General features: G+C 45.2%; 1 long non-coding RNA gene across 1 annotated transcript; it reads left to right on the forward strand.

The window, feature by feature from the left end:
• Window positions 1–634: 634 nt before the first annotated feature.
• LOC141083736 (uncharacterized) lies at window positions 635–24,790 on the forward strand. The gene is made up of 2 exons (XR_012230813.1): window positions 635–761; window positions 22,616–24,790. It is a non-coding gene; the product is annotated as an uncharacterized lncRNA (long non-coding RNA).
• The last annotated feature ends 1,349 nt before the right edge of the window (window positions 24,791–26,139 follow it).

Consider the following 26,139-nt stretch of genomic DNA (forward strand, 5'->3'; position numbering starts at 1 on the left):
CTGTTTGGCGGTACATAGAGAGTGACTGCCAAGGGCTTCCAATGACCCCTTTAAACTCTTTCCAGGCCTGCGGAAGTCACCCCTCGCTGTCCCTCCAGATTTGTCCCAGCTGTTCAGAGAATGTATGGATTTCACAAGCTAGGGATTTACTAGGCACCAGGGAGGCCATGTAAAACTGACATTTGCTCTTCCTTCTCTGGCCAGATTGCTCATTAATTATTCCAATGTCCCAGTCGACATTTTGCTTCTGACAATGGAATAAAACTTTTTTTCCTTATCAAATCGGGTAAAACTTAAAAAAACTGTGTAGCATCAAAATGCCATGTAATAGCATGCTATTTTTGCTGTACCTTAGGTTTAAGAAAAAAGCTTTGCTTCTTCTGCAAAAACAGTGCCACATCTGCCTACAGGCTGTATCTGGTACTGCAACTCTGAACTAGAAAAAAAAGGCCAACTATCTTCCAAAAACAGCTCCATGTCTATCCACAGGCTGTGTCTACCATGGCATCGTAGCCACAATCACTTGAATAGGGATGAGCTGCAATACCAGAAACAGCCTGTAGGTATATGTGGCACTGTATGAGAGGCATTGCAAACTGGTTAATAATTTCTGTGTTGTATTTTTTACAGTGTCGATGCAAGCCAATGCAGTGTTGTCCTATTCACCTAAAGGACTAAGCCTGTGAGGCTGCCGCTGAATGAGCACAAATAGCTGATATACAACAGATTCTGCCACAAGAGGTGACCACAATGGATCTCCGGTAAGGGCACAGTGTTTCGGTACAAAATTGCTCTGCCCATAAATAAACCTAAACTCCATCATATATTGTTATAGGAGAGTCGTCTTAGGATAAGCTCCCCTGTGTCATGATCTCAGTGCGGGTTTGACTCGCACACGTGGGGTTAATGTTTGGAACCAGTGCTGATGACTGGCATTTCTGGGGTTAAAGGTTGTGATCCTGATGCAGGCTTACCTGCACACCTGGGGCTATGATTGTGGCCTCTCCCTGGTTCTGGGGGAGGCTTCTTATAGCCTCAGGACGCTCCCATCCCTGTCAGTTATACTCTCGCCCTTGGCATTGTGTGGTGACCCCTGAGTGTGTTAGTGCTGTGTTCTGGTTGCTTGATTCTCTGTGTATGACTCGGTCTGTTCTCTGGATATCGCTTTGGATTCTGCCTGGTACCTCCTATGTCTGTTTGGTTTTGATCTCTGCTTGGCCCTGATTATCCGCTCTGTCTCATCCCTGGTACTGTACTGTGATCCTGTGTATGACCTTTGGCTCTGTCTGACCTTCCGTCTGTTTGTCCCTCCTGTACTCCGTTTGCCCGTACTGTTGTGACCTCCGTTTTGCCTGACTCTGAGTTGTACTGTCATATCTGAAAGCAGGACGCTAAGCCACGCCCCCTTGCAGTCACATGACCATAGGTCCCGTGCAGGCTTGTTCATTGTCAGTGTCCGCAGGTCCTATGCCTCCTTACTTTCCAGCGCTGACTGGACTCTGAGGCTGTGTGCACACGCTGCGGATTTTGCTGCGGGTCCGCAGCGGTTTTGGCCGCTGCGGACCCGCAGCAGTTTCTGCTGCGGTGTACAGTACCATGATTCCCTATGGGAATCAAAAACCGCAGTGCAGACGGTGCGGAATTTTCCGCGCAGATTATCTGCGGTTTTCAATCCGCAGAAAGAATTGACATGTCAATTCTTTCTGCGGATTCTCCTGCGGTTTGCCATCTCCTCCATTGAGGAGATGAAAAACCGCAGGGCAAAACCGCAGAGCAATCCGCAGGTAAAACCGCATGTATTTTGACCTGCGGTTTCACCTGCGGATTTTACAAAATCCGCGCGGATGAATCCGCACCTAATCCGCAGCGTGTGCACACAGCCTGACACTATTAGCCTGAAGCACGCATGGTCACCTCTGCTGCCCTGCTCCCCAGGTAACTCTTAGCACTGCTTCTGTACTCAGGACACGTGCACTGGCTCTATGAGCAAGTGTAGTGCGGTGTCTCTGACATTATAACTGACCATTTCAGTGTTTTTTTGTTTGTTTTTTTCTGAAGAAAAAAAAAAAGTGTTATCCTCATGGATCCCATACAAGCCTTGTCTGATCAGGTCAAGCACCTGACCCAAATGTTCCATAAGCTCAATGTGGAACAACGCACGATGGCCCAGACCCAGCAACAGTTGGTGGTTACTGTGCAGGGGGTTGTCGATGCAGGGGCTTCTGGTTCTGGGGGGTAGGGATGTGTCATTAGCGTCCCCCGAATCTCCAGTCAAATTACCAGACCTTTTCTCAGGGGATAAAAAGGAGTTCAGGTCTTTCAGAGAAGGATGCAAGCTTTTATTTTCTCTAAGGCCCCGCTCCTCCGGGGATGAGTTCCAGAGGGTGGGGGTCATTATTTCCCTACTTCGGGGGGCTCCGCAAGCATGGGCTTTCTCTCTGTCTTCCTCTGCTCCTGAACGTATGTCAGTGAATGCATTCTTTGAGGCCCTCGGGCACATTTATGATGAACCTGACCGAGTGCGATTGGCAGAGGACATGTTGATGAGTGTCTGTCAGGGAAAACACTCAGCTGAGTGGTTTTGTTCTGAGTTCCGCCGCTGGGCGGCAGAGGTCTCTTTGAGCGATGCCGCACTCCGAGGACTCTTTCGCAGAGGCTTGTCCGAGCGGCTGCAGGATGCCTTGGCGTTACATCCCCCACCTAACTCTCTCGAGGACGCCATGACCCAGGCCGTCCGGATGGACCGCAGGCTGCGGGCCAGAGGGGTGATGCAGGTGGATACTCCATTATTCCCCAGTGGAAAAGAGACTGCCCCTGAGCCCATGGATGTAGGCGCCCTCTCCCTGAAGTATACGGAGAGGAAACGCCGGAAGGACATGCAGTTATGCTTTTACTGCGGTAAAACGGGACATTGGAAAAGGGAGTGCCCGAATTGCCCGTCTTCAAACCCGGTCGGCGGGAAACGACTAGGTCTGGGTAGTCAACGGGGAGGCTGCTCAGACCATCAGGTACCATTTTCCTCGTTTTCTAAAGTAGTACTGCCTGTGGAACTGTTTGTGGATGGTAGTTCTTTTTCCTCTACAGCCTTTGTGGACTGCGGATCATCTATTAATCTTATTGACTCCCAGTTGGTCACACACTGCAAGATAGGGACAGTTAGGCTCAAGGTTCCGATCAAGGTGATGGCCATTGACTCATCTCCCCTCACTAAGGAGGGAATTCGCTTTATGTCTGATGTGTTTTCGCTCAGAGTGGGCGCTACTCATGTGGAAAACATAAGTTGTTTTGTGCTGGACAATCTACCTGCAGGGTTGGTGTTGGGCATGCCCTGGTTACAACACCATAACCCAGTTATTAACTGGAAAACGGGGGAGATTGTACAATGGGGGTTTAATGATTTTGAGTTGTATGATAAATCCGCACTGCTGGATGAACCTGTTAAATCTGTGTCTGTATCATCTGTCGAGCTGGAAGGTATTCCGGAATGCCTGAAGGACTTCGAAGATGTATTCTCCGAAAGCGAGGCCGAGACATTACCGCCACATAGACCCTTTGACTGCGCTATTGAGCTGGTCCCGGGGGCTAAATTACCCAAAGCCCGTCTGTTTAATTTGTCCGGTCCTGAGCGCTTGGCTATGAAGGAGTACATTACTGAAAGTCTGCGCAAAGGACACATACGTCCTTCAGTCTCACCTGTGGCGGCAGGTGTCTTTTTTGTAAAGAAAAAAGATGGCGGGTTACGTCCTTGTCTCGACTTCCGGGAGCTTAATCAAATTACTGTACGGAATACGTACCCCCTTCCGTTGATTCCCGATTTATGTAACCAACTATCAGGGGCAAAGTGGTTTTCTAAACTGGACCTTCGGGGGGCATATAATTTGATAAGGGTCCGTGAGGGGGATGAATGGAAAACCGCGTTCCTCACGACCGAGGGACTATTTGAAAATTTAGTCATACCGTTTGGTCTTACCAACGCCCCTGCCATATTTCAGAATTTCATCAACGTGGTATTCCCGGATCTCATTGGTCGTTATGTCGTTATCTACTTAGATGATATATTCCCCCAACAAGTATTCTCATTTGGAACATGTACGAACTGTGCTCCAAAGGCTGAGAGAAAATCATTTGTATGCCAAATTGGAAAAATGTGTATTCTGTGTACAAGAGTTGTCCTTTTTGGGGTTAATTGTATCCGGTGAGGGTTTTCGCATGGACCCCAAGAAGGTGCAGGCCATTGCGGATTGGGAGCAACCCCGAGATCTTAAGGGTCTTCAGCGCTTCTTGGGGTTCGCCAATTATTACCGCAAATTTATCCGGGGGTTTTCGCAAGTGGTCAAACCTCTCACGGATCTAACATGCAAAGGTACGGATGTGAGAAATTGGTCCTCGCTCGCAAAAGAGGCCTTTGCGACGCTGAAAAAATGTTTTATGTCTGCTCCTGTGTTAGTGCAGCCAGATCCGTCCAAACCATTCGTCGTGGAAGTGGACGCCTCTGAGGTGGGGGTGGGGGCGGTGTTGTCCCAAGGGCCTGCCACTCTAACCAACCTCAGGCCATGTGCTTTCTTTTCCCAGAAGTTCTCTGCTGCGGAAAGAAATTACGACGTAGGCAATAGAGAGCTTCTTGCGGTCAAATTGGCGTTTGAAGAATGGAGGCACTTTTTGGAGGGGGCCAGTCACCCGGTTACGGTGATCACGGATCACAAACATTTGTCGTACATTGAATCTGCTAAAAGACTAACGCCCAGACAAGCCCGTTGGTCACTTTTTTTCCCCGTTTTCAGTTTACGATTACATTTCGTCCAGGGTCTAAGAATGTCAAGGCTGACGCCTTATCACGCAGTTTTCAGCCGATGTCGCCCCCCTGAGCCACCGTCCTCCATTCTTCACCCTGGGGTTGTGATAGCAGAGGTTTCATCTGAATTGGAACGGGAGATTCAGGGGGCCCAGTCGCAGGCCTCGGCGGCCAAGCCAGAGGGGAAGTTTTGTCCCAGAGCAACTTCGCCTGAAACTCTTGCAGGAGTTCCATGAATCCAAGCTGATTGCTCACCCTGGAATTTCAGCCACACGTCTGGCGGTGGCTAGGATCTTTTGGTGGCCTACCCTTGGTTCGGACATAAAAAAATTCATTGCTGGTTGTGGGGTCTGCGCTCGTTCTAAAAGCTCTCATGGCCGGCCGGCAGGGGAGCTGATACCCTTGGCAGTGCCCGAGAGGCCATGGACTCACTTGTCCATGGATTTTGTTACCAATCTCCCTCCATCTAAGGGTAATACAGTGGTATGGGTAGTGGTGGACAGGTTTTCTAAGCAGGCTCATTTCGTACCCCTGTCCGCACTACCGTCAGCTGAGACTTTGTCCAGGTTGTTTGTGCAGCATGTGATCCGGTTGCATGGGGTACCCCTGAATGTGGTGTCTGATCGTGGTGTGCAGTTTGTGGCTAAGTTTTGGCGTGCTTTCTGCAAAAAATTAGGTATGTCTCTGTCCTTTTCGTCTGCATACCATCCTGAGAGCAATGGGCAGACGGAGCGCACTAACCAGTCCCTGGAACAGATCCTCAGGTGCCTAACCTCTGCTAGACAGAGTGACTGGTGCGATGCACTGCCGTTGGCTGAATTTGCCTTCAATAGTCGGGTGAGTCAATCCACTGGTAGGTCCCCTTTCTTGATTAACTATGGGTTCAGTCCTCATTTTGGTGAGTTTTCTCGTCTGGATTCGGGGTGCCCCGGGGCTGAGGACTCTGTTCAGCGGTTAAAAGATACATGGGCAGAAGTCTAGCGGCGTATATCCAGGTCTCAAGGCAGGTATAAGTTTTTCGCGGACAGGAAACGAACACCAGGTCCCACGTTTCAGGTTGGAGAGAAAGTTTGGCTCTCCACGCGAAACATTAAGTTAAAGATTCCGTCAGCCAAGTTAGGACCCAAATTCATTGGCCCGTACAAGATTGTGGAAAAAATCAATCCAGTGGCGTATAGGCTGTGCCTTCCATCCTCTTTCAAAATCCCTAACGTCTTCCACAAATCTCTACTGAAACCTTTTGAAGCAGTCCGGGGAGACTCAGAGTCTGCTGCTTCTCCTGTTTTGGTCGAGGGGCAGGTGGAGTACGAGGTTGGTCATATCGTAGATTCCAGGTTGGTACGGCGGTCGGTACAGTACCTGGTTCATTGGAAGGGGTATGGACCGGAGGACAGGTCTTGGGTACTGGCCCGGTTGATGCATGCTGATCGCCTGGTACGGGCTTTCCATGCTAAGTACCCGGGCAAGCCTGGGGGTCCAGAGGCCCCCCGTTGAGAGGGGGGTACTGTCATGATCTCAGTGCGGGCTTGACTCGCACACGTGGGGTTAATGTTTGGAACCAGTGCTGATGACTGGCATTTCTGGGGTTAAAGGTTGTGATCCTGATGCAGGCTTACCTGCACACCTGGGGCTATGATTGTGGCCTCTCCCTGGTTCTGGGGGAGGCTTCTTATAGCTTCAGGACGCTCCCATCCCTGTCAGTTATACTCTTGCCCTTGGCATTGTGTGGTGACCCCTGAGTGTGTTAGTGCTGTGTTCTGGTTGCTTGATTCTCTGTGTATGACTCGGTCTGTTCCCTGGATATCGCTTTGGATTCTGCCTGGTACCTCCTATGTCTGTTTGGTTTTGATCTCTGCTTGGCCCTGATTATCCGCTCTGTCTCATCCCTGGTACTGTACTGTGATCCTGTGTATGACCTTTGGCTTTGTCTGACCTCCCGTCTGTTTGTCCCTCCTGTACTCCGTTTGCCCGTACTGTTATGACCTCCGTTTTGCCTGACTGAGTTGTACTGTCATATCTGAAAGCAGGATGCTAAGCCACGCCCCCTTGCAGTCACATGACCATAGGTCCCGTGCAGGCTTGTTCATTGTCAGTGTCCGCAGGTCCCGTGCCTCCTTACTTTCCAGCGCTGACTGGACCCTGACACTATTAGCCTGAAGCACGCATGGTCACCTCTGCTGCCCTGCTCCCCAGGTAACTCTTAGCACTGCTTCTGTACTCAGGACACGTGCACTGGCTCTATGAGCAAGTGTAGTGCGGTGTCTCTGACACCCTGCAGCAGATTGTTTCAGAAAGGTGAATGCCACACTGCAGTAAATCTATCGCATGTGAATATACTCCTATATGGAGCGCCAAATTTCCCACAACCAGTAACCAACACTAGGGAAAGCTAACTGCAAATGTATACTGTAATCTGTATTCAGTAACTTCCCCCTAGTTTTGGCAACAGGCTGCAATCATTATATCATTTAAAGGGTTTTTTTTCTGACTCCACAACTAGGCTGCGAGTGTGGGGCTCTTTAACCACCGTTTCTTGTCTGTCTCTACGTGCTACTATTCACACAGTTTTCATCAGATAGATTGACTCGACCGCAGAGGCACGTATGAATTATCCTGAAGAAGGTTTATTTTCAAGCTTAATTCTTGTAGTTATGCACAATTACAGTAGGTAAAAAAGAATATACTGAACCAGAGATGCAAAACATGAGCCTCATAACATAGCTGACATACTCAGAATGAGGAAGAAGAACGAAGGGGTACTGACAACATAGCCAGGAAGGCAGACATGGCGAGAGGAAGGGAAAACTCCTAAAAGGGGCAAAAACTTATTGCATTGCAGTGTAACAACTACAAACAATGACTATGCATACAAAACGACTGTTCAAACCAAGCACATACTCAGCTTTGGCATGGCCAGACAGTTCAGTACTCCTTCCCATCTACTTGTTTTACACCTAGCAACATGCTTCACTGGCACTTGTTAAGTCAGAGCTGTCAATCAAAGAACAGAAGGGCATAGATATGTAGGAATTAAAAAAATTCCAGAAAAAGGAGTTAAAACTTAATAAAATAATAATAATAAGCAGGTATACTCCAATAAAACTTATAAACAAAAAAAAAGGAAAAAATAAGGAGCGTCAAATACCATATATAAATAATCATATATGGTATTTGACGCTCCTTATATTTTCCTTTTTTTTGTTTATAAATAGATATGTAGGAAGTAGCATGGAATTGATTAGTGTCATGGTTTGTTGGTGATTTGGTTGGTTGTGTTAAGGGTTAACCCGGTTGGCCTCCTTTTGGCTTCTCTAAGGCTTTTTGTAGCCTCATTGTGGGCCATCCTTTTTCGGTTATGCTTTGATCCTTGGCTGAGCGTGTCGACCCTGGTATGCCTGTGCCCTGTGCCTGTGTTATAGCTTGTCTGTGTGGTTTTGACCCGGTTATGTTCCTGTTGTGATTATTGCCTGCTGCTTCTGTACCATTTATCTGCTTCCCCTGGTTCTCTGACTCTGGCTATGTTATTGACTATCCGTTGTCTTGACCCTTGTGTACTATGTTTCCCGATCTGTGTATGACTTCGTCTTGTTTTGGACCACGAACCTCTATGTTGCCCTATATCTTCGCTGGTGTCCGATGGAATCCCCTTTCCCCCTTTCATTGTCCCTGGAGTTGCTGCAGCGCTACTCCGTCGGCTCCAACAGGGGCGTGGTAGACTGCGCCTCCTCCCCAGCTGACCGGCGGTGACGTGCCGCAGGTCCTATCTGCTCTCACTATCAAACGCTAAGCTCCTCCTGCACCGCTGACACCTTGCCTGGTCCTCGGACTCTGCTGCCTCTGACTGCCTGTCTAGACCGCTGCAACCGCTGGTGAGTGCCCGCCAGGCAGCTTATTGTGACAATTAGGCTTGTCAAGGGTGTACTGAGCACATGTATTCTGACTCCATAACTAGGCTACAAGTGTGGCACTCTTGAGCAAGCGATTCTGAGGATGTTTGTATTGAACTAGTACTCACACAAAGTGATTTCATCAGATCGCTTCAACTCGACTGCAGAGGCTCGTACTAAGATTCCAGTAGAAGGTTTATTTTCAAGCTGAACTCTTATGCACAATAGCAGTAGGAAAGAAAGACTATTCCGAACCAAAGGAGTATAGAGATGAACCTCAGATAAATATGGCACAAGAAGAAGAACGGAGAGGTAACTTACATCAGGCGATGCCCAGGAGACAATTTTTTTTCAGCCCTGTGGCTGTTATATATGACCCCTTAGTTATATTCAAACTAGTTTTCATGTCAATTATCCAATGGTGTTAGTAGTTTAGTAACTTAAACTTTGCTGACCAACTCCATTTAATTCTATAGTTTTGTTAAGAAAAGCACAGGATGTGGAGATCCTTAATTCAAAAAATATATAGATTATGAAATTGCAAAATTTCCAAGAGTGCAAACAACCCACCAAGAAAAAGCTACAAAAATGGGGAAAAAACTATTTAGCTATTTTATAAATCTGTTAGTAGTTCCCCAGGATCTATTTCAATAGTATTGAGGTGAAAGCGAGGGGTTTTGATAGTAAATATAAAAGGACTGTGTATAGAGCTACAGAATATATTGGCGCTTAATAAATAATAATAATAATAATAATAATTTCCTCTTTCTTGCTGAGTTTTTATAAGTTCCCAAAAACTTTCAATGAAAACTGAGCATGGAATAGAGTAAAAAAGTAGTAAAAGTTAGAAAAAATAGTAACATGTCCATGAGTATTAGGTAAGAAGATGCTTTTCTATGTGTCTTCTTTAATCAGTATATGTCAATTTTGTAATTTTCTAGGATCATAACTATAATCCCTGTGTCGCATGAATCCATCAGAACGCATCGTTACCTGTCTTCTGTAAGTCAAACACTCCAATCTCTGTAATTGTGAGGAAACCCCCACCTATAGGGGCTAGCAAGGCTTTATGTTCTCATAGTAGAAACATAATGTCCTGTTTCCTTACCAGCAGTATATGACTGTATGTAATCCAGAGCTGTGACCGACATCTGGACATTGTACCAGCGTAGGCTGTACAACCTTATGATGAAACGATTTTCAAAATTTCTCTTTTTCTGGCCTAAAAAAAGGGTAATCTCAGTCAACTTACAGACCTCAAGTTAGCAGAAGAGAGTAGATCTCCATGTTGGGGGAATGGACTGTTTCTCTAGAGCAGGGGTGCACAACCTGCGATCTGGGGGCTGCATGCCACTATGTGTGACCCTCAACTGTTTGGTTACAGATTTTCTTCACAGTGTCTTATAGTTCCTCAGATGTATTTTTTCATGTCAGGGAGAAGAGACGTTGTGGACAGCAGTTAGGAAAGGGTAAGTATTAATGGTGTGGCCATTTCTGGTGGGACACACACTTTTCCAGAATTGGGGAAGCTTGACTCCTGTGTATCTCAGAAATGAGTACATGAGGTGAAGAAGTGTGTTCCTCTATTTTCAGTTTATTTTTGGGGAGAAGGGGATCACTCAAGTTGAATCTATGGTGTCTTCCTATCTGGATTGCGAATGGCTGAGAGGGGGACCACTATTTTCCTGGTAGGTGGGAGTTTTAAAATTGGAACCAGTACCTATTAATTATTTATGGCATATACTTTCAACATGCCATAAATGTCTCAAAAGTTAATCCGCCCTAGAACCAAACTTTTGTTGTGGCCCTCATGTTTGGTTCATTGTGGCACTCAGACCAAAAATAGTTGTGCTCCCCTACTCTAGAGGCTTCCACATTGTAGGCTCTGTCTATTATGATATAGCTTTGGGTATAGTCTAGCCAGGGATAGAACAGAATTTGTTTTCGACTAATTAAGACATCTTGTAATAATTACTCCAGTCCATAAAAATACGAGTCAGACAAGCTAAGTGATCCATAACCTAACTGGAATCAATACCTAACGACACAGAGGAAGCCACAGGCCGGAGCGGGCCAGGAGATGACTCAGACTGTTAAACATTTTATATGGAACTTAATGATTGCCCTTCAGTCAAAACATCATACTGCGCTAGGGCTCAGTCCTATTAGTGACCTGACTGTGACTTAAGGTTATAAATTAGCGGTCACAAACTCAGTTTTGTTTAGAGATGTGTACATCTGCTATGTCGCCGGGCCATTTTTTAGAGACTATAAGATGTATCGTCCTTCAGCTCAAAAGTTCATCATAATCTTAGATGTCAACATTATAATATCTAAAAGAACAAGTGACCACTAGATTTTGGTTTCTAAGATCCATGGATATAAGCAGAGCAAAGGTGACTGGCGGCTTTTGATCCTCTTATCTGTATGTAGATAACAAGCATCGCTGGCTGAGCCAAGTTTTTCTGTTAATAAAGGAGTCCGAGCGACTAGGAACCCTAACATGAACCTGTTTAGGCAGGAGGTAGTGCGCCACAAAAAGGTATGGTCCAATTTTCATCTTCTCTCGTTAATATTTGGTACTTTCTTAGGCTCCAATGCAAAATCTTTATCAGGGCCTCCACATATTACCGTGCTTGGGTCCATATTTGCCAATAGGCACTGGAAGCCCGGTGCTTAGGGTAGTAAGTTGAGAGAAGTTCCACCTGAAACAAGGAATTTATTTTTAAAAATACTTCTCCTTCCTTCCACTGCCCTCCTCCGATGGTAGGGTGCCAGGGTTCAATAACACAGTGAGATACAAGTTTTTTGCAGACTGAATGAATATGAGCACTGCTCTGGTGGAGCCGCAGAATACGGACTGATGCTTCACCAATAAGAGATGAGTATACTTGCACGACAGAGGATGCAGCAAAGGCTGATCTGACCTACTACCTGCATCCCAGCATCCAAATTCCTCCATAACCACCACAACATAGTGAAAGTGACCTATCTACACCCCTGCCTGTGCTGGGCTACAACTTTACAAATAATCATTGCTATGTTCACATGAGGGAATTTATCAGGCAATCAGGCAGTTGGGAATGACCCCACACTGACTGTCATAGGTATTCTGTACTGTACGCAAGTGGTGCAGAGGTCAGGAGGAGAACAGCACTGTCTGTCATTACATGTCTCACAGGAGAAAGTCTGTTCTAAGCTTTTCTAGGGGCTTGTTCTTTTTTTTCCCTTGCGTAATACCATCTGCTTATGGTTGGTCTCCATCATACAGGAGAAAAAGTACACGGCAGCAAAGAAAAATCTCTGGGAACGCCTCCTCTGTCTTAGCATAAATTAGAATCTAAACTTTACTAGCTAGAATCTCTGCAACGGAGATGAGAAATTAAAAAAAATATAACATACATTTTACTCATCTCTGCAGCTACTATTCCACAATGAGGCCAGTTTAACATGCTCAAACTGGTGAAAGGTCTTCTTTAAGGTACAATTAGACAAACCAATAGCAAAGAGTTCATCAGAACATGCTTGTGATCAGCCACCAAACAAGAAAATGCTGACACACCTGTATAACAATAATCATTTACACTGGGAGATGTGTACCTGATGGCATGATGCGGTCAGGGGACAGAACAATAATATTAACTCCAATCCCCCACACATTGCAATGATTGTGTCATAGCAATCAGTTCTTTTTCTGGAGCCAAAGATTCCTACGTTAACATTTGAGCCATTATTTTGCATTACATATCAGGCATGCAAACCAATGTTTATCAATGACCATGACTATGAGCTTGGAGCCGCCACCACCAGGGTCCAAGAACACAAAGAGAATCTCCATTCCAGCTCATAGAAAAAGGTTTTGAAGACAACGTGTAATCATAAAGTCCTCGAGTTGCACTCTTCAATCAAGTTATTAAAACTTGCATGCATCTACTTCTGAAATCCAATATGGACACCATTAGAACTTCCACAGCAAGATTTTATCTAGCTTTCCCGTAATATTGAATCTACCATGTTACTCAGGCAGTGAGATCTAGCGATTCAAACACTAAAGCACATTCTCCATACGTAATAGACTATATACTGGATATCGTACGGCTTTCCCAGAAACAGATATTGAAATGCTTTCTCAGCTACAAAATCTCCTTGGCTACTGAACTGTCCTTTCTCATCCAGTAGCAAAACTCATCATCCCAAAATCTCTTGGCCAATGTCCAGAACGGTCAGTTAATGTATCTCGAGAAGTTCGGATGCCTCTGGTTAGAGCTGGTTCCAACAGGAAGCTCCTATAGAATGAGAACATTCCACTGGGAAGTTCTGTTAGATGCAGAATATCCAGGGGGGTCCCCTTGTACTTACAAAAATGAGAAACATATGGAGAATTGCAGCTGAGATTCCTCTGGGTTAATTCTCCAAGTCTCAGTCTCCCATCATTGAGACATAATTCCGATATGACCCATTAGCTAATTAACCCTGAAGCATGAAGAAATGTATGTGATGGATTTGTTGTTTTTCATTTTTCTTTTACCGCTGGTTGAATTAGAACATTTTGGCCCACCACAATATTTATTTTATATGAGGAAATATGATGACATTTTCAGGAGCCTAGGAGCTTTTTTTTTTTTTTTTTAAGAAAAACCTATATTGGATATCTGGGACTTTAATTTTAAATCACTTTTCCTAATATTATGTAGTTTAAGAGGGTTGTTGGGAACATGTATATTAATGGCTCATCGGGCACCTGATGTATTTTCGGTCCAAGTGACGATCAGACAAAACATCAGATCGCACTTAATAAGGCAGAGCAAAGTGGGCCTGCACTTTAACTGCAAAGGAGCAAATTTCGCAGTGATCTGTGGATGACTAGGGATGCATCATTCATATCAACCAAGGCAGGAGGACTCAGATTCTGCCGATAGAGGAGGTGCAGACCACAGGCCAATGTTGAATATCAGACCAGACCATGCTGGTTAGCGTGGCGTCGGAGACTTATAAATGGTAATTTTTGGGATATGCAGAGGGAGTTAGTGGTTTATGTAAAGGTTGATGGACTGCGGTAATAGAGCAGTTAAACATGATGGCTTTAGTTTATATTAGGAAAACCTGCTGAGAGGTTCCCTCTAATTACTTCTCCTTTATTGTTTCTGTTCTGTTACATTTATGGCACTAATTCAACAATGCTGAACGTTGTCATTACACAAAACAGTCCACTGGAACTTCATGCAGGTATTGGTTAGATCCAAAGAAGGGCCCCGGTACTACACAAAACCACCAACCTGTGGACCGACATGCCAGTGGCCCGCATACCCTCCCAAACCCATAAGGCCCTTCTTCACCTAGAATACCAGTTCCTGATGCTTGCCAGGTTCAGGGTGTAATGTGCATTGGGACCAGCGTCATCACTTCCAGCAGGGGAAGCAACCAGCTGTGGCACAGGCTCCTTGGAAAGGTGGATGGGGTCAAAGTAAACTGCTGTTTGAACCAAGTGGTTGGTTTCTTGGACTCCAAGAAGCAGAGCACAGCATCCTCCTAGCAACTGCTGGGTCCCAAGAAGATGCCTGCTGTCACGAGAGGTAAAGGGTGTTCCTATTTCATCTGTTTCTGCATACAGTTGACTACAATGGTGGAAGAGGGAGACTGTGTAGGAAGATAGACCAGGCCGGTGGTACCTCTCCTGCGCTGGTTCCGGAACTGTCGGGGCTGTCACCATTGTTGCCGGGGGGAAAGCTTTCTGACCCAGACAGACATTGGCACTCGACAGTAGGGGGCGTGTCAGGGATAAAAGGGACGATAGGTAGGAAAACAGGAGATTTGACGAGAATACAGAGTGTACAGCAGGATAAGGTTGGTTCTCTCTCCTTGGAGCGACACGAAAGCTCAGGCCCGCGTTGTAGTTCCCCGGCCTACGCACACTATCTGCGAGCAACACGTAGTTGTGTGCCCTCTCACTTCTGGCACCGAGAAGTCACCTCGCACCGTTCTGCTGATTGCCGCGGGCGCGCGGCCTAAGACTGACCTGGTGCTTTGTACAGAGCCGGGTAGGTTCACCGCCGCCTCCACTGCTGAAGTGAGTCACGTTTTGGTGGTTCCACAGACTGTGCTACACCAAATACGACGACCCAGGAACGCAAGACCTCGCTTAGGAGAGCCAGGATACATCGCCTTCTTCGGGAGCCAGTTCCTCAACTTTCTTCAGGACCACGCCTGAGACTTCACTCGTCACTTAAGTGGGCGCCACCGTGGGATTTCAAGCCTTCACAGACAGGAAACCAGCAGATTAATAAGTTTGCCCGTTTCATGAACCATTGTTCTTACTCCGATATATTATTCAATTTTACTCCCTAGTAACCCATTATCTCCCTGCGTGGAGTATTCCCTGTAATAAACCCATTAACTCTTGCTCTGCCTCCTGCTTGTCACTGCATCCCACGTACCTACTATCTCACACCTGAGCCCTGTGCTTCTGAGTCTCGGTGCAGCAGACAGGATGACCACTAGATCGTGCCAGCTGTGCTGAGCCACACGTAGAACAGAGCAGAGCAGCTAGTAATGGAAATAGGACAAGGTGAGTAGTTTATTTTTTTAGCTAGTGAAATGCAGTGCATAAAGTGAAGGACATGATAATGGGTAGGGGGGCACTGTGGGGGTATGATAATATATGAGTCACAGTGGTGGCATCATAATGTGTGGTAACATTGTGAGGGCATTATATTGTGCAGGTGGAGCATCATAATGTGGGGGGCACTGTGGGGAATTATACTTTATGGGGGCATTGTCGGGGCATCATAATTCTTGAAGGCACTGTTGTGGCATTATAATGCATAATATCTCCCTTTCATGTCTTTAACAGGTACAAATTTTCCGTTCTCCTTATTCCCATTGGTCGGATCCCCACTGATCAGCAAGCTATCGACATTTCTGCAGATAGATGTTAATTTGTTTTCACTAGACAATCTATTTTAGATGAAAGTTACAAAATACATTTCACAAAGACAAATACAAAATGTAAAATATATTTTAATGTCCAAAAGGGAATGTATCATGTAGTAATTTATCACTTACGATTTTTTTTAAAAAGTGGCAATTTTTTTTCCTGCAAATCTGCTCCAGTCACCCCCATGGGAGTGATTTTATGTACTTTTTGGTGTGTGCAAATTTTGTCACAGTTTAGTGGAGCATGAGTCTTTTTGTGCTAAAGTCACAAAACAATTAAAAGACGAAAATAAAAGAAATTTTTGATTTTAAGCCATTTTGAAGAATTTAGCACAAACAAAAAAATCAACGAATGCCCCAAAAAGGTGATTTCAAAAAGGCTGCAAACAATGAATCTGGACCAAAGTACTAAATTTCTTTAAGCTTGCATTAGTAAGTATGAGATTTGCCGGCTTGTACTCTGCACTACAAATTTTGCCCCCCCCCCCCCTCTTCCAGCTCACACCCCTATTATTCCCATCAGCGAGACCATTCCACAGTTGTCCTCATGATTGCTCTCCTGCACACTGACACTCCTGGCTGTAGCGGCCAATGTGTGGTGGGACCTCAGTAATGTCTGGAAGACGCCACATGTCACAGGTGCTACTCTTGTTTGCATTCTCAGGCTTTCACTGAGTTTACTAACTAAAACAAACAGGCACAAGTGCCCCGAGGAGATCTCCAACCTGTCACAAGCCGACAGTAAGAGCAGTCATTGTCATGGCAAAAAATCAAAGGATTAAGAGGTATCCCCTATAATACAAAATGTAACCGGTAACTAGAAGACTTTGGGTCGTCCTTTCCTGGAAGAAATTTCATCCCGCCACCTCTAGTTATATCTCTTTCTGAGTAAGCTGGGTTGATGTAACTTAGGTGATCATGACTTAGGTCCTTGTGAAAAATAGTCTACACACAGACATTATGCGGGGCCGATAGTAGTTAATTATACAATTCACAAAAAAATCACAACATGCCCTGTTTGACTCAAATCAGTAGAATTCTGCCAAATGACGCTTTGTGTATGCGCAGAACTATCAAGGACACCAATCAAATCTGGTTTAGTCCAGGTTTACATCACATTTTAGCAACCAGTTTGTGACACTGTTGGGAATTCTGTTTGACCCATTGAAAATTAGAATTGGGACATTCTCCCGATAGAGCCATATCCAACTCCAAACATGCAACTTTGGACTAATGTTTTTCACACATATGGTTTCTCACCCCCAGAAAAATATATACATTTGGAATGTAGGGGGTCGGAGACATATTCAGGTTGTTGGGGGTCAAGCAAAAAAATACTTGGAAATACTGTCAAGCACTTTAAAACTCTGATCTAAAATGACCAATACAATATTCAATGTGTCAAAGATCCATCTGACTCCTGATCCAGGTTTTAAGTCATCCACTTGTGTTAACCTGGAAGAGATAACTCCAACTGGAACCTGGAAGAGATGACTCCAACTAGAGCCCTGGACTTAAACCATGAAACTTTATTATAATGAAATTGGTAGAAAAAAATAATTCTACAGACTAGTTATAGCCTGCATTGTCCAAATTGTGACCACCTAATTACAGAAGGTTTTCATGGTCTACCTTGTGCTCCGTATAGACGCCTTACTTTACTTTGATGCTAAAAACTTGGCCAACCCTTGAATCTGTCTATGTAAGCTATGGTCTGTCACTGTCTTTTTGACTATTCCTCTGACATATTTTAGGACATATGCTGATATTTCAGGGCTTAATCCATTTGCTGAGAAATCTGAGTGACTGAGTCTGACAAGAGTTCCAGCTTAATGACAGCTGGTACCAGAGTCCTGCTCTGACAGACAGGAGGCAACTGGTCTCCGGTCTGCGGCTAGCGCAACCTCATCAACAGCTGCGCCATACGAGGCTTTCTGACCAGTGCAAATTCAGTAGAATAGCTACTGGAGAGGGCAGGGGATGCCGTTGCCCTAGGCTCCTCACTCAGAGGGGCCCAATCGGAGCTACGTTAGCCATAACTACATCAGCATGCCTATATATATATATATATATATATATATATATATATATATATATAAGCTGTGTGGTAATGCAGAGGGACACAATCTCCTTGCGTTACCTATCTCCTCGTTGGTAACACAGTGGTAGAGGCGCAAGCAGAGGACCTTAGAGTACTGGCGCGCTGACATCATCGCTCTGCGACACTCACATTCTGTGTATGCTCAGCGCTATGACAATGACATCCAACACATTGGTCTGCCCGAGCCTCGCCTATGGACTTCTCCTGATCCTGGGTTATGTGAGTATATGATATTTTGATTAACACTTTGGAGGCATAACATATATTGTAGGACCCTCATACAGTGTGGGGAACCATGATGCAGTGTATATAGTTTTGGGGCTAATGTGGTGGCCATTATCAGTTTGGGGGCTAATGTGGGGGCCATTATATAGTTTGGAGTCTAATGCGGGGGCCATTATATAGTTTTAGGGCTAATGCGGGGGCTATTATATAGTTTGGGGGCTTATGCAGGGACCATTATATATTTTGAAGACTAATGCAGCAGCCATTATACAGTTTGGAGGCTACTGCAGGGGCCATTATACAGTTTGGGGACTAATGCAGGGGCCATTATACAGTTTGGGGCCTACCATGGGGGCAATCATACAGTGAGGGGTCTTCTGTGGGGTGTCATCATATAGTGTGGGGGGGCACTATTATTGGGGGTGGGGGGCCACGGTGGTGAGTTGTCGTCCCTGCTGGGGGAGGAGTGAAGCATGCAGGGACACAGGCACTACATAGGGGAACTGTGGGCCCATAATATTGTATACAGGGTAACTGTAAGCTCATCTGGGGCGCCCGGCCAGGGCTATCGGGGTACTCGGCACCGGGCACGTCGATCTCAATGGGAGTTGTCACGGAAGCTGTGACCCGGTCCATGGCCCTGGCGCTCCATGGCAAAAAGGGGGTGAAAGAACAATGAAACAGAATTAATGAATAGTTTGTGACGCCACCTGTGGTATTCGGCAAGGGAGATGTTAAGCCGACGCTGCATGCAGATCCTCTGGGACTGGTGGTGTGTTACAGCCAAGATGGTGAAGCTCCCCACAGGTGGAGCTGTAGTCCCAGGGCAGTGTGGATGTAGGGGTAGCTGAGAGGCGCGGCAATGTAGAAGCTGGTACCCAGATGTAGCAGTACCAGGTGTGTTGGTGCAGGAATGAATGGAGGACACCGAGGCTTGTAGTTCCAAAGCTTTACTCACAGTCTGTAGTACACACCGGTGCCCACATCCATGCCGTGTCCTCCGGGTCAGGGACTCAATCAACCTCCAGGCAAGATGGAATGCTCCCTTCCAACACTCCGCCAACATGTGCCTTTCTGAACGTCTCCTCTTATAGCGCCTTTAAGTGTGAAGTACTCCTAGTACTGAGTTACACTGGAGTGCCTCCTGACAGATGTTCCCAAGAACTCTACTTGCACGGCAGACAGCTGTAGCCTGCTTCGGGGACTCCTTACTCCTGAGTCCCGGCTCACTATCCAAGTTGCTGTTGTGCCCCAAAGTCTTAGATGGGAGTAGTGCATTTACAGCCCACTACTCCACCGGCGTCTGCTGCAGGACCATTAGCATCCATACAACCTCGGGGACCGGGCCCCGGCCTTGCGCTTAGAATTTCTAGGCAGGGTTCTCTTCTAACCCACGTCCTCTGTTCCCTTTTACTCATTCGTTCCGTACTAATCTCTCCTTCTCATGGAAGATCAGGTTTCAGTTCAATGTCTTTCTCCTTCTTTCCTTTCCCGTGCCAGCTGGCTCAGATCACTGAGGCAGCTGCAGCACTCCTTCCTCCATGACTCTCCCAGGGATCTTCTTTCCTCACTCCTCTCTGAGTGACCCTCCGACTCACTGACTGACTGCCTGAAATTCTAAACCTTCCCATTCTTTTATGTATTCTAAACTCCACCCGCCTCCCAGCACGTTTTGTGTTCCAAGCAGGGAGCCACCAAAGGTGCTCTGCTACACTCCAAGCAAGGAGCCGCAATGTGGCTTTGCTGAACTACCGTGTTGTGTGGGATGCGAGTGTTGGAGCGTGGTTAGGCGCCTCCAACTCACCTGGATGGTGGGGTACCTCACCTCAGGAGGAGGTGCAGTACCTCTGTGGCAACTGAACCCTCAGGGGCGTCACACATCATACTGTGTATAGGTGGGCTGTGGGAACATCATACTGTATATAGGGGAACTGTGGACCCACCATACTGTGTATAGGGAAGTTGTGCAGACATCATACTGTGTATAAGGGAGCTGTGGGCCAATCATGCTGTGTATAAGACAGCTGGGGGCTCATCATACTGTGCATGGGGGGAGCTGTGGGCCCATCATACTGCTTATAGGGGAGCTGTTGGAACATTACACTGTAAATAGGGGACCTGTTTGTCCAATATACACTGAAGAGCAAAAGGATAACTATGTTTTGAACTTTTGACTTTCAGGCTCCATATCTCACTATTCGCTACTTCGTATGTGAGACTACCATCATTTAATAAACAGTCATCTTGGCTATCTCAAACAGAAATTTATCTCGCAACTATTCAGCATATGATTAATTATGCAGATTCTTGTCCTGTCGCTGCATTGTTACTGTTTTGCTCCTAAAAATCTACATTTAAATTTATATAATTTTGTTAGCACCTTTGACTTTCAACGCTGCATGAATTCTTCTGAGCTGCTCTCGATCAGATACAAACATGTCTCGACTGAAATCTGATCCCAGGTTTCTTGTACACGTTCCCTAAGTTGATGCGTACTGCTCGACTCACCTGGTTATGTATAGTTTGTTTTTCTACGCTACCCACAAGAGTTTGAATGGGTTGAGGTCTAGGTATTGTGGAGGCCAATCCAATGCCTCTACTTCATTGTCATTGAACCAATTCTTCACCAATTTCATCGTATTCTTCGTGTCGTTGTCGTGTTGGATTACGTCATCCTTTTCGTACCCATAGAACTTGGGTTTATGAAGTCACTCGTGTTGTAGGATTCTCACATATACAGTTAGGTCCATATATATTTGGAAAGAGACAACATTTTTCTAATTTTGGTTCTAGACATTACCACAATGAATTTTAAACAAAACAATTCAGATGCAGTTGAAGTTCAGACTTTCAGCTTTCATTTGAGGGTATCCACATTAAAATTGGATGAAGGGTTTAGGAGTTTCAGCTCCTTAACATGTGCCACCCTGTTTTTAAAGGGACCAAAAGTAATTGGACAGATTAAATAATTGTAACTAAAATGTTCATTTCTAGTACTTGGTTAAAAACCCTTTGTTGGCAATGACTGCCTGAAGTCTTGAACTCATGGACATCACCAGACACTGTGTTTCCTCTTTTTGATGCTCTGCCAGGCCTTCACTGCGGTGGTTTTCAGTTGCTATTTGTGGGCCTTTCTGTCTGAAGTTTAGTCTTTAACAAGTGAAATGCATGCTCAATTGGGTTGAGATCAGGTGACTGACTTAGCCATTCAAGAATATTCCACTTCTTTGCTTTGATAAACTCCTGGGTTGCTTTGGCTTTATGTTTTGGGTCATTGTCCATCTGTAGTATGAAACGACGACCAATCAGTTTGGCTGCATTTGGCTGGATCTGAGCACACAGTATAGCTCTGAATACCTCAGAATTCATTCGGCTGCTTCTGTCCTGTGTCACATCATCAATAAACACTAGTGACCCAGTGCCACTGGCAGCCATGCATGTCCAAGCCATCACACTGCCTCCGCCGTGTTTTACAGATGATGTGGTATGCTTTGGATCATGAGATGTACCATGCCTTCACCATACTTTTCTATTTCCATCATTCTGGTAGAGGTTGATCTTGGTTTCATCTGTCCAAAGAATGTTCTTCCAGAACTGTGCTGGCTTTTTTAGATGTTTTTTAGCAAAGTCCAGTCTAGCCTTTTTATTCTTGATGTTTATGAGTGGCTTGCACCGTACAGTGAACCCTCTGTATTTACTTTCATGCAGTCTTCTCTTTATGGTAGATTTGGATATTGATATGCCTACCTCCTGGAGAGTGTTGTTCACTTGGTTGGCTGTTGTGAAGGGGTTTCTGTTCACCATGGAGATTATTCTGCGATCATCCACCACAGTTGTCTTCCGTGGGCACCCAGGTCTTTTTCCATTGATGAGTTCACCAGTGCTTTCTTTCTTTCTCAGGATGTAACAAACTGTAGATTTTGCCACTCCTAATGTTGTAGCAATTTCTCGGATGGGTTTTTTCTGTTTTTGCAGCTTAAGGATGGCTTGTTTCACCTGCATGGAGAGCTCCATTGAACGCATATTTCCTTCACAGCAAAACCTTCCAAATGCAAGCACCACACCTCAAATCAACTCCAGGCCTTTTATTTGCTTAATTGAGAATGACATAACGAAGGGATTGCCCACACCTGTCCATGAAATAGCCTTGGAGTCACTTGTCCAATTACTTTTGGTCCCTTTAAAAACAGAGTGGCACATGTTAAGGAGCTGAAACTCCTAAACCCTTCATCCAATATTAATGTGGATACCCTCAAATGAGAGCTGAAAGTCTGAACTTCAACTGCATCTGAATTGTTTTGTTTAAAATTCATTGTGGTAATGTCTAGAACCAAAATTAGAAAAATGTTGACTCTGTCCAAATATATATGGACCTAACTGTAGCTCAGCATTGAGGCCACCATTGATCCTGGTCAGGTATCCAATGCCTTTGGCTGTGAAACAACCCAATATCACAGGCTTCCTCCACCGAACTTGACATTTCCTTTAATTTCTCAATATACTTGCCCCTTTTCCCTTGCTTGTTCCAGACACATTTGCACTTATTAGAGCCTCGTCTACTGACTTTTATATCATGACTGCACATCACCCATTTCCAATCTTCTGTCCACTTTTTGTACTTTTTTGCAAACTCGAGCTGACGATGTTGAAGTTGATGTTTCTTCACCTTTTTTCCAGCCATCATTCCAGACTTCTATAACGTGCATCACACGGTGCTTGTGTAAGGAGAGACCGGGCCGCGGGTACCTGTCCTGTGCCAGATCTGGAACTGTCGGGGATGTCTCCTCTGTTGTCCGGGCGAAAGCATAAGGGACCGGACTAACCTTTGCACTCTGAAGTAGGGAGTGTGGCTAAGCTGAAACATCCACAGCGCGCTCAGGAGAAGTCTGTTTTAGCGGGAACAGGCAGCGTGCATCAGGGTAAGACGTGTGTGGCGTCTCTGGAGTACCTCTACCGCACAGGCCCGCGTACGCGTACCTCCGCCGCCACTATCGGAGACAGGAGAGATGTGCAGAGTGTACGGTGGTGACTAGAAAACAAAGTGACATACGCTGAGAGACCGTGAGTACAGCGAACGTGCCACCTAAGAGAGCTGGTGCGGGACAGACGTTTGCGCCCTGACTTGCCAATATACATTTGCCGGGCTACGTTGGACCCGGATAGTGCTGTGGCCTGCCCAATCTTGGCTGCATCAGTTAATGGACTAGCGCCTCAGGGGAAGGTACCGGAGACCGACCGCTGCCGCCAGAAGACGTCCACCTCTTGGCTTTTGAATGGATGGACGGACATCATTTCATATTCTTCCAATAGTCATGGCATTCACATGATGCAGAATACTTTTGTTGGTCTGGGCCAGATGGAATAGATGAAGAAAGTTAACGACTCCCTTAGAAAGAACATCAGCTGTTAGTCACCATCTGTAACTGTATTGTAATCACTTGAATGTTCTACAGGACTGGAATCTATCGCTATATGGTCACAGTATGGCAGTAATATCAGTCTTGATCTTAGTATAGAGATTTATTTTCAGTAACAGCGCGGTTATCGGCTGAGGTTCCCCTATACCCACAATTAGAGTGCACCCTCATAGATGTAATAAGAGTTACCGGTTAGGGACCCACTCATATGTTTCACCCCTTCCTGAGCTGAACCCCTATGTCTCTGCAATATTTGCCTGTTTTCTCCTTGCCCCTAATTGCTGTACAGGTAGTCCAGAGCTCAGCCCATACATAGTATATATCTGTCTCCATAATTTATACTTTGGAAAGTCCTGAAGCTTCATTATACAGTTAGGGGAATATTAAGGACTATTTGATTCAATGTTGAAAAATGCATAATCCTAGTAGACGGATAGAGTTTCTAACACCATAGATCATGTACTTGTAAATGTATGACATTAAAAGCAATGAGGAGAAACAGCGCCACTCTTGCCTAAGGGCTGTATATGGTATTGCAGTCATTCAAACCAGTGGACCTAAACCATGAGCCAGAGTTGAGATGTTACTGGAAATAAAAGAGAGTAACTGGCTTAAAGTAGATCTGTTGCCAGATGTTACAATACAAACTGCATACATTATTACACAGACCTCTCGTACCTGATGAGACGTCTACTTATTTTGAAAATCCACATCAAAATGGCTGTATAATCCTTTTTTAAAGTTTCTCCACTTTCCTAGCATGAGTGACAGATCCTCAGGGTTCCTCCTCTCTACTGAGATCTCACACTGCTCATTACAAGCTGCAGCTGTCAGTCAGGTTGGGTGGGTGAAGACTGAATAACACTTGGACTCATGAGCCGGACTCATAAAAAGCTCAATTTAATATTAGAATTACACAATATATTTTCAAAGTAAGCGCACCAGCCTCATCAAGTCTACGAGACGTATTTAATAATGTTTGTAGTCAGCACTGAAAAATATGGCAACAGATCTGCTTTAAATACACTGTGTGCAGAATTATTAGGCAAGTGAGCATTGTGACCATATCACCATTTTTATGACGATTTCTAACTCCAAGCTGTATAAACTTGGATGTTTATTGAATGAAGTAGATCAGGTGATGCATATTTGTGTAATGATGGAAGGTGCGGCTTAAGGATATAACGCTATTTATCAAGGTGTGCAGAATTAATAAGCTGCTTGTTTTCCTCAGGAATAATGGGCCAAAAAGAGATTGAACGCGATCCCAGAACCATCAAACGTTTTGTTGCAAATAGTCAACAGGTTCACAAAAAAATGTGATGTGAAATTTGGATTGTGAGCCCCATCGGGGACAGTGATGATACTGTTTGCAAACTGTAAAAGTGCTGCGAAATATGGTGGTGCTATATAAATAAAGAGATTATTGTTATTAGTAAGCTATTTTACTTAATAGGTGCAAAAATAATGCAGAAAATAGGCAACATCAAAAAAATCACCAAAAGTTCATCTTGGGAATGTAGCCAAATTGCCAAAGATTTGAGACGAATCAAACATGAAGCGACCATGAAGCCATTATTCTCCACTGCTGTCATATTCCAGAACTGCAACCTCCCTGGAGGCCGAGAAGTGCAACGGGTTCAGTGCTCAGAGACACAGCGGAGGTGAGTAAGCTGAAACCTGTCCACGAGTGAGCAAGACAGAACTGGAAACGCTAAGGCTATGCGCCCACGTTGCTTTATTGAAGCAGAATATTCCTGAGCGGAAACGCACACCCTCTTCCCGGGAAAACGCATGCGTTTTATGAAGCGCTTTTGTAAGCATTTTTGACGCTTTTGTTAAGCGTTTTAGCATGCGTTTTCCTAAGCGTTTTTGCAATACAACTGTATGTATGCGGAAAGGCGCGCATTTCCACAAAATTAATGAACATGCTGCGTTTTTTTCTGCTAAGCATTTCCGCAGTGGAAAAAAACGCACCATTAGCACAACATGTGCGGATTCAATTATTACATGGGATGCTTTTCTTAAGCGTTTCCGCGGCAGAAACGCGCGTCTAAAAGCGCTGCGGAAACGCTTAAAAAAAAGCAACGTGGGCGCACTGCCTAAAACTGGGCCAAGGAATATCTGAAGGCAGATTTGTCAAAGATTTTATGGACTGATGAGATGAGAGTGACTTGACGGACCAGATAGATGGGCCGGTGGATGGATCAGTAACGAGCACAGTCCTCCACTGAAACTCAGATGCCAGCAAGGTGAAGGTGGGTAACTGTTATAGGCTGGCATTATTTTAGATGAGCTAGTTGGACCTTTTTCAATATCAATTCCCAAACCTACTGCCAATTTTTAGAAGACACTTTCTCCAAGCAGTGGGACAGGAAAAAGTCTGTATCTTTGAAGAAAGCCTTGATTTTTCTGCAGGACAATGCTCCATCGCAGCATCACAGTCTCCACTACTCAGCTGCTGGGCCATTAGTCAGGCCATAAAGATAAAAAATAATGTCTTGGCCCATTCCTCCTCAAGCCTAAACCCAACTGGGGGTTGTGGTTGGTGCGGCCCAAAAAGTTGATCGTCAACAGGTTAGGAGCCTGAAAGACTCCATGGATGAAGGGCTTATGACTTTTATTGACAAGAAGAATGGCTATATTCATTTTTTTTAAATGTCAGAAATGTATTTTTGTACATTTTGAGTTGTTTGCTTATTATTCTCACTACAACAGGTGGAAACAAAAAAATTGAGATGGGAAAATACCCATTTTTCATTTTGTTGACCAATAATTCTGCAC

This window comes from Dendrobates tinctorius, unplaced genomic scaffold (assembly GCF_039654945.1).
Source record: "Dendrobates tinctorius isolate UK_male_01 unplaced genomic scaffold, ASM3965494v1 ptg000021l, whole genome shotgun sequence".
In the NCBI taxonomy this organism is placed as follows: Eukaryota; Metazoa; Chordata; class Amphibia; order Anura; family Dendrobatidae; genus Dendrobates; species Dendrobates tinctorius.